The sequence below is a fragment of the Mus pahari genome, chromosome 17 (assembly GCF_900095145.1).
Source record: "Mus pahari chromosome 17, PAHARI_EIJ_v1.1, whole genome shotgun sequence".
Taxonomy (NCBI): Eukaryota; Metazoa; Chordata; class Mammalia; order Rodentia; family Muridae; genus Mus; species Mus pahari.
In genome coordinates, this window is record NC_034606.1 from 25,742,056 (window position 1) to 25,752,387 (window position 10,332).

A 10,332-nucleotide genomic window follows, 5' to 3' on the forward strand; every position below is an offset into this window, starting at 1 on the left:
AACCATTCCTCTGTTGAGGGACATCTGGGTTCTTTCCATCTTCTGGCTATTATAAATAAGGCTGCTATGAACATAGTGGAGCATGTGTCCTTATTACCAGTTGGAACATCTTCTGGGTATTTGCCCAGGAGAGGTATTGCTGGATCTTCTGGTAGTACTATGTNCANTTTTCTGAGGAAACGCCAGACTGATTTCCACAGTGGTTGTACAAGCTTGCAAACCCACCAGTAATGGAGGAGTGTTTCTCTTTCTCCATACCCTTGCCAGCATCTGTTGTCACCTGAATTTTTGATCTTAGCCATTCTGACTGGTGTGAGTTGGAATCTCAGGGTTGTTTTGATTTGCATTTTCATGATGATTAAGGATGTTGAACATTTTTTCAGGTGCTTCTCAGTCATTTGGTATTCCTCAGTTGAGAATTCTTTGTTTAGCTCTGTGCCCCATTTTTTAATGGGGTTATTTGAATTTCTGGAGTCCAGATTCTTGAGCTCTTTGTACATATTGGATATTAGTCCCATATCAGATTTAGAATTGGTAAAAATCCTTTCCCAATCTGTTGGTGTTCTTTTTGTCTTAATGACAGTATCTTTTGCCTTACAGAAACTTTGCAGTTTTATGAGGTCCCATTTGTTGGTTCTTGATGTTACAGCACAACCCATTGCTGTTCTGTTTAGGATTTTTTCCCCTGTGTCCATATCTTCGAGGATTCCCCCCCCCCCTTTCTCCTCTATAAGTTTCAGTGTCTCTGGTTTTATGTGGAGTTCTTTGATCTATTTAGACTTGAGCTTTGTACAAGAAGATAAGAATGAATCAATTCGAATGCTTCTACATGATAACCACCAGTTATGCCAGCACCATTTGTTGAAAATGCTGTCTTTTTTCCACTGGATGGTTTTAGCCAGGTTCCAAAGTTAAATCAGGATCAGATTAATGATCTAAACAGTCCCATTTCCCCTAAAGAAATAGAAGCAGTCATTAATAGTCTTCCAAGCAAAAAAAGCCCAGGACCAGATGGGTTTAGTGCAGAGTTCAATCAGATCTTCAAAGAAGATGGTCTTGTTCTTAATGGACCCCACCTTTTCTCATCTTTCAGAGCTCAGAGAAATCCACTGAAATCCATTGAAATGGACACTAGAACATGGTGTCCATTTGCCTTCCTGAGCAGTAAGAAGACCCCTTGATTTGGAGAACCTTACAGCTAAAGATTTCCAGTTAGAAGACTTGCCCCTAGTAGTAGCTTTTTGACTCTAGATTTCATGGAACAGTTTCTCAAGGGAGACCTGGGTAGGGTCTTGGGGAGAGAAGGGCATGGTCATAGGTGACATGCTCTACCAGCTAGAGAGGGAACAGGACATGCATCTCATGGACCAGCCTGTTTCTTACTGGTGGCTGTGGTGTTGGCTCCTTATCATACCTTTACCCAAGCTTGGCAGCATCAGGACCTGGATCGTCATTCCCCTCTGTCTTGTGAGCAGTCATGTACTGGTTGGAGAGGAGACAATTGAGGCTACAGATCGGTTCCTTGGAGAGATGCATGGAGCTGCTGCTTCAGACTAGATGCTCACAGTAGAGGACTCATTTGTCTCGACTTAGGAAAAGTCATGGGGTTTTCCTCACTGGCTTTCTGATAGCACTCATAGGCTGCAAGGAACACTTTGGTTACTGTCGAGGCAGAGACACAGATCTGCCTTTCCTTTCCTATTTACTGTGCTTTTGGCACTGATTCCGAGTTAAGGTTTATTTTATTACTGTTGTGAAGGGACCAATTAGTGCCTACCTATGGTATCCCCACAGCTGGTATGTTAGATATCAGATAAGTAGGTTGGCAAGCAGCAGTCACAGAATACAAGGATGCTTTGAATCTTTGGTGCCTCAAACCATGTTAGAAGCTTTAGAACAACTTATCTGATCCAGTCCATACAACCACCTCCGGAGATAAGTATGTTGTCATTTTTGCCGTTGTTCTCTTACACAGAAAGCTCAGTGACAGTTTGCGCTCCTGTAACAGAATGTCATAGATTGGGTAGTCTGTAAACAGAAATGTATTTCTCAAGGTGCCGGAGGCTGAGATTTCCAGTATCAAGGCCCAGGCAGAGTTGGTGTTGATTGAGGGCCCATGTGCGGGGTAATAAACAATGCCCTCTCACTGTGTTATCACCTGACAGAACTCCGTGGTCCGTTTTTAAGAGCATTGATGCCACTATGAGACCTTCATCTGCCTTCAAGACTCAACCAACCCCACCCTCACCCCCAACCCCAACCCCACCCCCGTGCCATGACCTGGAGGGGTTGAGATATCCACATGTGAATTGCGAGGGGACAGAAGCACCATATGATGGTCTATTACTCACTAAAGATTATGTTATTAGTAAGGGTTACAAGTGGGACTCCAACCTAGGTATGTTTGGGAAGGATTTATGAGAGCTCTTTACACCAGGCAGGTGGGAATCAAAGGGCTTTTCAGACAAAATCACTTCATGCCCATTTCAATTACTCATTATCGAGGGAAGGCTAATCTGAGAGAAAGGTTATCTTTGCTCTGTTCTTAAGACAAACATGATAAAATCCAATCAGACTTACGAGTTGCTAACTCAATCAGGCTTGGTATTAGCCTGAGTGCTTTGGAGCACCTGATCTTATTTAATTTTCTTGGTATCTTGTAGGATAGTGATTAACATCTCCAATTGTACAGGCAGGGTCACTGAAGTTCATCTTGAATTAATCTGAACTAGCTGCGTGGGTCAGGTATTGCCAAAGTCAAGTCCAAATTGTAAGGGCTAATCTCTTCTGTGAGAGCAACAGGCAAGGCTTTGGTTCTTCATTGCTGGGAACAAATTGTTTCAAAACTAAAAGGGACAAAAGTCACATCATCTCATGTGCTCCCATTTTCCCTTTGCGTTATGGATTCTGATGATAAATGCAAAGTGAGTTCCCCAGGAGATGGGAGGGCACAGCTGGAGCAGCATCAACTGTTGGGTGGCAGCTGAGTGGGTCAACTGGTAGTATCCATGTTGGGCTGGCTCTCAGTTCTTCTTCATATCGGTGCTGCTGAGGTTGGAATATTTCTCTGTACTCTCATGCCTGGTGTCTGGGTTGGAAGGGGGGCACAGGTGGGTCTGTTTAGGCTTTTCTCTTTCCACCTGGTCAGAGAACATGGTTAGCCTCCAGTTCTTCATCAGAAGTTATTTCAGGATAGAGAGAGTTCACACACACACACACACACACACACACACACACACACGTAAACTATTATATGTATATATAAAATATATTATATATATAATAGTTTAGATTTATATATATATATTTTTGTGTATGGATGTTTTGTATGCATGCAGTGTACAGTGTGCATGCAATGCTCAGAGAGGGCACTGGATCTTCTTTCTGATACTGGAACTACAGATGGCTGTGAGCTACCATGTGGGTTCTGGGATTCAAACACGGGTCATTTGGAAGACCAACCAGTGCTTAAGCACTGAGCCATGTCTCCAGACCTAGATGGAGAGCCCCAAGAACCCGCTCCTCCCCCCAAGAGGCTCTGGGAAAAGCATCAAGTCTCATTACCAGGCCATGAGAATCCCAGAGCATCTCTAACATTTTCTGTTTGTCAGGAAACTCATCAAAGCTAGAAGAGTATCTCAAAGGGAAGAAAGGAGAATTAAACTTTTCAATGGATGGAACAGCAAAGGATTCACGCCTCTGTTTTCATTATGATAAAGTTATATGACATCGTTTGCATCCTTTTGGCCATTTGTAAAGGTAACCATACATGTGTGATAATGTTTGTACCTGGGCCAGCCCCCCACATTTCCAGAAGTTTCCCCATTTTCTCCAGGCTGAGACTTTCTATCCTTTAGACAGGGACTCCCACTCCTTGTTCCAGCCCCAGGCAGCTGCCTACACTTTCTGTCTTTGTTAATTTGACTGTTTTGTGTATCTCATGGAAGAAGGCCCACGTGGCGTTTGCCTGTTTGTCACTGGTTTATTTCACTTAGCTTAATGCTTTCAAAGTTCACCCACATTGGATGGTATGTCAGAATTTCTCTTTAAAACCAGGGAATATTGTAGACATCTTTAATCTCCCACTGCTATTCAATTTCAAAGCCTCATTGGCCTGTGAGAAGTGCGAAGCAGAATAGAATTCTGTCATGGCAATGTCTTCCTAGGCTTGACTCGTGGACTTGAGCTGAATTAGTCACGGCAATATGGCTCAGACAGACCTAATAAAACAGGACTTGGGATTCTGCCTTATCCCTATTTTGTGATGTAAGTGTAACCTTAATTAGATGGGTCTAGACTAGAACCGCTTTTGCTGTTTGTAGGGAAATGTGCTGTGTGCATTTGAGAAATGATCATTGCTGTGTTTACTTTCAGTTCCAAGCTGGAGGTATGTTATGGGCTCAGTGTTTCTGCTTTCGCCAAATTCACATCTTGGAACCTAAGTCCCCGAGTCACGGTATTAAGAAGCTGGGGCCTTTGGGAAGTGATGAGGTCTTGAGGGTGGGGCTGGCACCGAGTGGATTAGCACCCTAATGAAAGAGTTCCCCCAAAATCTATTTGTCTCATTCCGTTCACTAGATGAGGACAACCAAAAGGCCATGTCTAAGAGGAAAGGGTCTCATTTGATTGCCCTGCCCTTGGGTGTCCCAGCTACTAGACCCATTTCAACCAACCATTATTAACTGGCTATAAATTACTCAGCACTAGGTTATGGATTTTTTTGTCAGTGCAAACAGACTAAGACAGGGCAGAGGAGGGAAGGGACGAAGTGAGTAGATTAGGTTCTTAGAGTAAATACAGACTCTGAGCTACAAGGTGGCAGAACGAGAAGTAAGCCTGGAGAGCAGATATTCTCAATGATTCATTTTACTGACAATAAACAGTGAACTGATACCGAATAACCTTTCAGTCTTGTGTTCATGTGGTTACATGCATCGCATACTCTATTATTTGATTTTTAAGAATATTTATTTATTTATATGTGTAGAGATATTGTGCCTGCAGGTATGGAAGTGTACCATATGGCTGCCCCCAGATATCAGAAGAGGGTGCTGGATCCCTTGAAACTAGAGTTGGGAATTATCGTAAGCTAGCATGTAGATGCGAAGGAACTCAAGCCAGTTTCTCAGGCAGAGCAGCAAGTGCTCTTAACTGCTGAGCCATGGCTCCGGCTTCTGCATTATCTGATTTTGAGTTTAGCCATAGTACTTTATGTTAGGATCCTTTGTCTTAAGGAAAAGAAAAAGCCACATGCAGATTTAAGGAAATTCTGAGGCGAAAATCTAACTACTGATTTACTAGGTGAGTACTAGAGACCAGCTCTCCTAACCTCCAGCATCTCTATTTACTAAGCTGTATGGGTTGATTATTTACTTCTTAATGTGTGTATATGTGTGAGAATGCAAGTGTGTGAATGCCATGGTAAGACTAGAGGTCAGAGGACAAGTCTCAGGAGCTGGCTCTCTCTTGCCACCCTGTGGGTCCAAACTCAGGCTCACCAGCTGTGCCATCTCTCTGGCCCTACATTTGGATTTGAATGGCTTGTGACTTTTGATGTCCTGAGCCAGGTCCCATAAGACACTTGGTTTTGAGCTTCTCTCTGTCTCTCCCCATTATCCTAGGGTTTATAATAGTCAACAAAGCTAAATCTGAGAGTGTACAATATCTATCACTCATTTGCATGATCCTATGTATAACTCTACCTCATGTACTTTGTATGCATAAAATCTTTTAGGGTCACCAGGCAAGATAGCTCGGCAGGTAAAGGTGCTTGTTTGTTGCCCAATGGTGCATTGAGACATGCGAATCCTTGCAGCCCATGTTTACCCATGGGAGGAGAATACCAACTCCATAAAGTTGTTCTCTGACCTCCTTACACGTACTGTGGCATGTGCGCCTGCTCGCATGCATACACACAATAGTAACAAGATGAGAAGAAACATTTAAAAATTCTCCAAAGAGTACTGCAGTCCAAACACATTCCCATTTTATAGTCACTGATATAAAGATTCATAACTCAAGTGCTCTGAGCACCTTGGATACAGTACAAAGAGAAGGATGGGGATGTTAAACATGCCAGCATCATAAAAATGGTCAGAGTCAAAACAAGAACTCACAGTAGAGCTGCTCTGTCCTCATTGCATTGTCATATGCAATGGTTGCTACTTTATTCATCCTCTTTGAATACCAGAACTCTCTGTGATCTTGACTTCTCCCTTCATACTGCATCACAGCATTCGGGAGCCTGAGAAAAGCTTTCTCTAATAGTTGTCATGCCATCAGAGTCAGTAGACAGAGGTTTCTTTGTAGAGGATGAAACTGGCTGCACATTTGGGGAAGAGCGATGTGCTGTGTTTAGGGTAGCTGTTTCGATGACGACGATCTCCTTTCTCCATGTTCCTTTTCTTTGGTTGAGAATGGACATAGGTTATGAGTCTAGACGCCAGGGACATGCAGAACCTGAGCCAATGAGTGATGTGGTAGCAATTATTTCTGGGCATCTGAAGAGACTTACGGTGTCAGCACCACAAATGACTGTCCCTGCGAGGATGTTTTTATAAGGCAAGAGGAAGAGGCCCTTCAGAAGAAGCCTAGCCATGAAAATAAAAGGTTTGATATCTTGCCATTCTAATGGCTTCATACCTGGCTTTCTATAGGTCACTGACGTCTGAATCTCTTTACGTGAAGATACAACACCAATTTAATACTTAGGAACTCTGGATTTGACTTTTAGGTGCTTCTTGAGACTGGCAGTGGGTTCTTGTACTTCTGCCCACAGGGGTTGCGATTCAATGGTTTACCCATACTCTGTAGGTATTCAAGAAATATTGGGTAGGAGATGGAAGAATTGCGACTTGCTCTAAATTAGGTATTGCTGGTGTCAACACTTGAGATTACAGAGTGTTCTTGCTTATAACCCTCATTCTTCCAGGGACTCACAGAGTGGGAGATAAGGAGATAAGGAGAAAGAATGGCCAATGCAAAAATTCACATTCACTGTCAAGAGAAAAGAGGGTTAGAAACCATACTATGTTATTAGTATTTGCCTCTATCAAATCAGTATTATCCTTCTTATTCTACTGGAACTATTGAGAGCCCTCATCTCTCATCCATTTATTATTATTATTATTATTATTATTATTATTATTATTATTATTATTATTATCACCATTGCACATCACTCCCTTATTATACTGATCTGGAAAAAGATTTAACAGCTATGTCTAAAACAAGTTCTGAACCCACATGGTAGGGTCAGGCATCTGGAACACGCTTCAGGCAGTGATAGACAAATTCTTGCACACGATCAACAGACGCTTCACATCTACAAAACAGGGTGGAGGGATCCTAACACACAGCCAGGAGAACAAGGAGTTTACCCCATGGCTTATGTGTTGGAGACCACATGGGACCAATTTCAACCACCACTTCAAACCACAGAGAGAGTTTTGTGTGCTGATAAGTTTTTTTTTCTTCTTCTTCAAATTTTTGGTAAAAGTAAATGTAACATGCAGGATTGTCAGAATTGATCCCACCCTTCTGGAGCCAGTAGCTCTTTTACAGTCAGAGAGGAAGTATCTTTTAAATCACTGTACTGACTAGTTTTGTGTCAACTTGACACAGCTGGAGTTATCACAGAGAAAGGAGCTTCAGTTGGGGAAATGCCTCCATGAGATCCAGCTGTAAGGCATTTTCTCAATTAGTGATCAAGGGGGGAGGTCCATCTTGTGGGTGGTGCCATCTCTGGGCTGGTAGTCTTGGGTTTATAAGAGAACAGGCTAAGCAAGCCAGGGGAAGCAAGCCAGTAAGTAATATTCCTCCATGGCCTCTGCATCAGCTCCTGCTTCCTGACCTGCTTGAGTTCCAGTCCTGACTTCCTTTGGTGATGAACAGCAGTATGGANGTGTAAGCTGAATAAACTCTTTCCTCCCCAACTTGCTTCTTGGTCATGATGTTTTGTCCAGGAATAGAAACCCTGACTAAGACAATCGCCATGCAGGTTACTTTCAGAAATTACAACAGTCCCCCTGTTCTCCAACTGCAGAAGAGTGCGGGACAGGCTCCAGGGACAACATTGTGTCACAGCTCCTCCTCATTGGTTGTGAGGAGCATGGTTTCTCCCTGAGCGCTTCCTAAGCAGACCCTTAGCAAACAAAGGGAGAAGGAAGACTACAATTACCACTTCTCAGCTCTACTGGTATGGGGAGTCACTGCTAAATGTGGACCAAGAACCTGCACTCCCAGGGGTGTTACTCTGACTAGATGCTATGAAGAGAGAGGGTGCAGGGGATAAAATCCCAAAGTGAAAACGAGAGGTGCAGGACCCCATCTCCAGATACTACTACTCAAGATCCTAAAGAGGTAGTCAGTGTGGCAGGTGCTGGGGAGGGGTGCAGGAGGCATGAGCAGGCAGGCAGGGTGCTCTTCGGAATGGAGCCTGCCTGCTCGCCATCACTTCTTCATCTTGTCCTTAGTAGCCATAGCTTTCATGGCTTTACGCACAGTTTATTTCTCAGGAACTGCATGGGTTTGTTGAGCTTCAATGTTCTGTACAATTTATAGACAATGGGAAGGCCAGTTGGTAGGGTTAGTTCCATGATGGCCTCTTCAGAGAGACACTCCAGATACTTGATGATACCCTGAAGGTATTGGCATGAGCCACAATCAGGACCTTTTCCCCTTGGTCTGGGGGACATTTTCTTCAGTCCAGAAGGGCAATGCTCTAGCAATAGTGTCCTTCAGGCTCTCACAGGAGGGTAGCAGGTCCTCAGTAAGGTCTGTGTTCCTAACTGATATCTCCATAGAACAGATGACTGGGCTCTATTGGAGGTGTTGGGGGCATTGTGAGGTCGTCTCCAGATCTTCACCAGCTCCTCACCAGGCTTAGCAGCAGTTCCTGCTCTATCAAGACCAGTCAGACCCCATTGCGTCACTCACTGAGGCACCAGCCTCTCCTGGCCACTGGCAGCCACATCTGGACTGCCCAGACTGATCCAGACTGCTCTCTTCTTCACAGAGGTGAAGCAGATGTCAAATTCATAGCATCTTGCAACGTCTGCCTGCTGTACTTCACCTGCAAGCTGTTCTCCGGGTTCCATGTGCTCTGTGCTGGACAGCTTATAGGTGGTCATGGCCGTGGTGGGGGATGCTGCAGTGACTCCCATCTTTTTATTATTATTATTATAGTTATTATTATTATAATACAGTACTATCCAGGGATGGAACCCAATGCCTCATGCATGCTAGACAATCATTCTATCACTGATCTACACCCCAGACCCATTTATTACATAATCAAATGTTTATAGTCATATTTTGAGCTGGACTTCAAATTCACATCTTGTGAAGGGTCAAGATTCCACTAGAACATGACTAAATGAATAAGTTAAGTTAATGGAATGGGCAACCCTGCCCAGATTATTCAGCCTCACTGAAGAAAGTGTGCAGAGGAAATGGCGTGACTTCCTTCCTCCTGCATTTCTGAGACTGTGACTGATGGCCTGCTTTTAGTTTTTTTTTTTTTCCTGGCATGAAGAAAGTTCATACCAAAAGAGACAATAGGGGAGAAAAAAATGGTTTTTCTGAGAAGCTGTAATGTTTCAACTTCTGGGCCAACTTGCCCGGACAATGGGTGCCCAGAAAACGGCTTTAAAATTCTTCTCGATATGTCTGTGGTTAGACATTACTGACATTACTGTGCGTTACTGAATGTGATTAGAACAGAAGTTAGTAGCCAGGGAAAACCAGATCATTCTCATCCCAACACCAGTAAGTAGAGCTGCTCCATGCCCTTGGAGTTCTAAGTAGAATATAAGGCGTAGGAAGGAGAGAACCACTCTCTCTGCTTCACTGCGTTTGACACAATCCTTTGTATAAGAAACAGCACCTAGGCTATTTATTGTCTTGATGCCCTCAGGCCTCCTGGCTCTAACTGGTATTGCATCCCCAAGTAGCTCTCCACCGTACAGGCAGCCGATCATAAGACTGACCTCTCACAATCTGCATTACGAGAAACCGTTCTTCATTAACGATTTGACTTTCTGGGTAATCTTGGTTCATGTAGAACCTTATATCTGTAAGCGATGGTTGATACTGATTATCAACTTGACAGGATCTGGAATCACACACAGGACAAGTCTTTGGGCGTGTTTGGGAGAGATTTTCTTGATTGGATTAACTGAGGCAGGAAGAATCACCCCAGTTGTGGGCAGCACCATACCAAATGCTGATGTCCTGGACTGAATGAAAAAAAGGCAATTGTTCTGCCAGGATTTATTGGTCCTTGCATCTTGACTGCAGAGACAAAGTGACCTAAGAAGTCCTACTACTGCA

General features: G+C 43.6%; 1 pseudogene; it reads right to left on the reverse strand.

Annotated features, from left to right (window-relative positions):
• Nucleotides 1–8,451: 8,451 nt before the first annotated feature.
• On the reverse strand, nt 8,452–9,131 carry LOC110335118 (annotated as a pseudogene).
• Nucleotides 9,132–10,332: the final 1,201 nt, after the last annotated feature.